The sequence below is a fragment of the Geospiza fortis genome, unplaced genomic scaffold (assembly GCF_000277835.1).
Source record: "Geospiza fortis unplaced genomic scaffold, GeoFor_1.0 scaffold85, whole genome shotgun sequence".
In the NCBI taxonomy this organism is placed as follows: Eukaryota; Metazoa; Chordata; class Aves; order Passeriformes; family Thraupidae; genus Geospiza; species Geospiza fortis.
Genome location: NW_005054358.1, coordinates 4,617,485 through 4,621,206, shown reverse-complemented (window position 1 = coordinate 4,621,206; position 3,722 = coordinate 4,617,485). Strand labels below are relative to the sequence as shown.

The 3,722-nt window shown below is 56.2% G+C and overlaps 1 protein-coding gene across 1 annotated transcript in view; it reads left to right on the top strand.

The window, feature by feature from the left end:
* The first annotated feature begins 351 nt into the window (after positions 1 to 351).
* Positions 352 to 3,722, top strand: part of BRINP1 (BMP/retinoic acid inducible neural specific 1) — a 94,264-nt gene continuing 90,893 nt past the window's right edge. Inside the window, exon 1 of the mRNA XM_005423811.2 lies at positions 352 to 739. The gene's annotated coding sequence lies outside the window, so the exon portion shown is untranslated. The remainder of the gene's footprint in view (positions 740 to 3,722) is intronic.

The following is a 3,722-nucleotide window of genomic DNA, read 5'->3' as shown; positions in this document are numbered from 1 at the left end:
AAAATAGATGGGGTCTTCCTGGAATGGCAACCGGCCCCGCTGCAGCCTCCTCCCCAAAATCCCTCGGATCCCCCCTCGGACAAGTTTCGACCCCTCCGCAGCCCCATCCCGCGGCCCTTCCCGGTCTCACCCTCCCTTCCCACGGCCCAGGCTCCGTCTGGCCGGAGCTGAAGTCCCTCCTTTTTGCCCCCGGCCCCTCCCCTTCTCTAATTATGTACAAAACACTTCTTAGAATAAAATGGCCAAGCTGCGGCTCCGCCTTGCTTTCCTCTTCCCCATTCATCCTCTCTAGCCCGCTCCAAGCCCCTCCCCCGGTGGCAAGCCCAGCCTCTCGCTTCCCTCCTGGAGCTCTTTTCATTTTTATTTCTAACCCCCTCTCCATTCTCCCTGCTGCCTCTGCTCTTTCCCCCGATGGCTACGAACTAAGCAGCAGAAGAGAGGGGGGGCACAGGAAGGGGGAAAAAAAAAGGAAGAAAAAGGAAAAGGAAGAAGGGGAGAAGCGGAATTTTATTTTTTTTTTCCTTGCCTCTGCCCTTAATGCCCGCGATCTGGATCAAGGAAGGGGATTTTCTGTCTGAGCATGAAAAGGACTGCTAGAGCCCCAGGATTTTCACGCCTGCAGTCTCAGCCCCGCACCCAGTATGCGAGCTGGACAGAGAAGCTCTCCCACAAGTTCCTACCGAGCCGAATAAAAGCCACGGGCGAGCCGATCTCCGCCACAGAGGGACATTAGCATCAGGTAAGGCGAGCGCTGCTGCGCTGCGGCTGCGGCGCTGCCCGTGCCCGGGGCCGGCTCCCCCGTCCTGCCGCGCGTTGTGTAACGCGGCCCCGGCCGGCGATTGGGGTTCAGCCCCGGCGCGGCTGGGCTGGCGGTGGGGGTGGGAGGCAGCCAGGATCCATCTGTATTCCGGAGTATCGATACATCCCGGAGCAGGGGGGGACCGTCCCCAAGGAGATGGTGTCATCTCCACTTAATCCGCTGCTCCGCTTTCGCAAGTGACAAGCAAATCGCGGAGGAAAAGGAAAGTCTGTCGCCTCGAATCCCACACTGGGCTGATTGCCTCTACTTCCAGCGGGGATGGGAGGCAGCGGCAGAGCCGGGGGAGGGTAGGGACGGCGGGGAGCTGCACCCCACGGTGCTGGAGATGGGTTTTCCCCACATTCATTTCCCCGTTCCGTGCTGCTTGCGAGGCTGGTGTGGAGCGTAACTTTGCCTTTTTCCAGTCCTTGTGGAACGGCGGGACGGAGGGCATCTCCAATGCCATTGCATCATCCCTGGGGTCCAGCACAGGCTGGGTCTAAAGCCCCAGAGACCATCTGGAGAGAGAAGGGGGGTTATAGGTGTGTGTGTTTTGGCTTCGAAGAGTTCCCCCGTGCTGGTACCTGAGAGTGGGGAAGGGGAGGAGGTGTCACTTCTTGGATGCAGTCTCCTCTTCATGGAGGGAACCCAGCAGCAGATGAAATGCTGGCAGAATTGGTGTTTGAATTTAGCCGTGTGATTGACATCTGCACTAGGCAGGACAGAAGGGTCCTTCATGCTTTACTCTGGCTGCTCATCTGGCTGCATAATAATAACGTGTTCATGGCAGTAAATCTGCTTTCCCAGGAGTTGTTAGAGAAGTATTTGGGAAGACAGTGAGAGGAGGAGGGAGCGAGTAAAGAGGAGATGTGGCTTTGGTGTAAGGAACATGAAAGGCTTTTGAAAAAAAAAATTCCTTATAAAGGAAAAATATCGATCAGCTCTGCTTGCGAGTAGCAGACAGAGAGCCCTGGACTCTCTCCCTCCCACACACCCCAGACAAGCCACCGTGCTCTCCCTGGAGCATGTACAAGCCAAGCACAGCCAGTGCATGCTGTGGAGCTCCCAGCCCACCCCAGGCTCAGACACAGCCCCTCGGGCTCGCTCTGCAAACCCCTCTCCAAGCTCTGCAGCCCCGCAGCTCCCGCACGCTCAGCCACACAGGTGGGATCCACACACACTGAACGGGCAGGAATAGCTGCACTGATATTCTTATTATGTAAATCAAACCTTCAGAAGTTCACATGAGCACACACATGCTGTTGTCTTTGCAGGGCTCGCAGTAGGTGGTTTGTTCCTCCAGTGTAGCTTTCTCCTCTTGTAGTTGGCTCCAAGCATTGATTTGGGGTTTGTCTGACTCCAAAGCCCTTTGCAACTCAGCAGAAAACCCTCTACATTTGGTGTGTCTACGCTTGTTTTATGGCTCTTTGCAGATTCCCAGGACTCGGGAATGATTTCACTACTGGAAAGGCAGACGAGCAGCAGGCAGGGAAGCAGGGAAATGGCTGGGGGAGCGGTGGCATTTCCATACTCATCATGCCTGCTCTGATCAAGAGATGGAGTCTGGGAGTATGGGAAGAGCTTTGCTGGAGTTACATAGCTTTAAAATACGTGTGAGTGTGTGTGTGAGCAGAACCACACACACATCGATGGCTAAAACACACAATGCAAGGCTCCACTTCAGTCTCACCCTGGTTCAGAGAAAAAACCCTCCCATCCTCAGGGGACAGATACTCCCTTTGCATGCCCCTTTGATCAGAAATGAGATTGGGCACAGGGGGATGATGTCACTGGTGTTAGAGGTGCTTAACATCCCCCTCTGACCTTCCTCCTCTTCCCCTCTTTCCATAGGGCCTAGTGAGGACACAAGGCTCCAAGAGCAGGAATATAATGAGACTGACTAAAGTCTGCGTTAAAACTTTGGAGAGGAGGAACATATGGCTAGTTTTAGGTAAAATGTGCCCCAAAAGAAATGGCACGGGATTTGTCCCTATTCCCTCCTAACCACCACTGTTTACTACATTGGGAGTGTGTGTAAGGTGGTTGCTAAACACTCCGTGGGAATGGGTCTGCCAGCAGACAATAGTCATTGTTGCCGGTGTGACAGAAATAGTTCAAAGCCAAATCCTCCCATCTTTGAGCAGGCAGGAGCCCCACCACCTTCTGCAGGTGCATTGCTCGGGAGAGCGTGGCAGGAACTGACTCCAGAACCAGGGATCTGCACCCAGCTCCCAGGGATGGATGGGGATTTCTAGACTTTACCCAGGACTCGGTATTTACAGCTGATGCAGAGATGTTGGGAAAACAGGAAAAAATTGGTTGGGGAGGGCTGGAAAAATCGCTGAAGAACATAAATGAGGGTGACGAAGCCCTGAGCACTGTGAGACACGGTGTTCAGAGGTGGGAAACCAGGGAGGGATCCCCCAAAAAAGGGAATCAACCCCGTGCCCCTCCAGCCCTGCTCAGTGCCGTGTGGCCCCGCTCAGCCCAGCTTGGCCTTGCTCAGCACGGCTCAACCCCGTTCAGCCTGGCTCAGCCCAGTTCAGTGTGGCTCAGCCCTGTTCAGCCCTGTTCAGCCCAGCTCAGCCTCGTTCAGCCCCGTTCAGCCCCATTCAGTGCGGCTCAGTCCTGTTCAGTCCCGCTCATCCCGGTTCAGCCCCGTTCAACCCTGTTCAGCCCCGTTCAGGCCAGCTCAGCCCGGCTCAGCCCCATTCAGCCCGGTTCAGCCCCGCTCAGCCCGGTTCAGCCCCACTCAGCCCGGCTTAGCCCGGTTCAGCCCGGCTCAGCCCCATTCAGCCTCGCTCAGCTCGGTTCAGCCCGGTTCAGCCCGTTCAGCCCGGCTCAGCCTGGTTCAGCCCTATTCAGCCCCGCTCAGTCCGGCTCAGCCCAGTTCAGCCCGGCTCAGCCCGGCTGCACCAGCGCG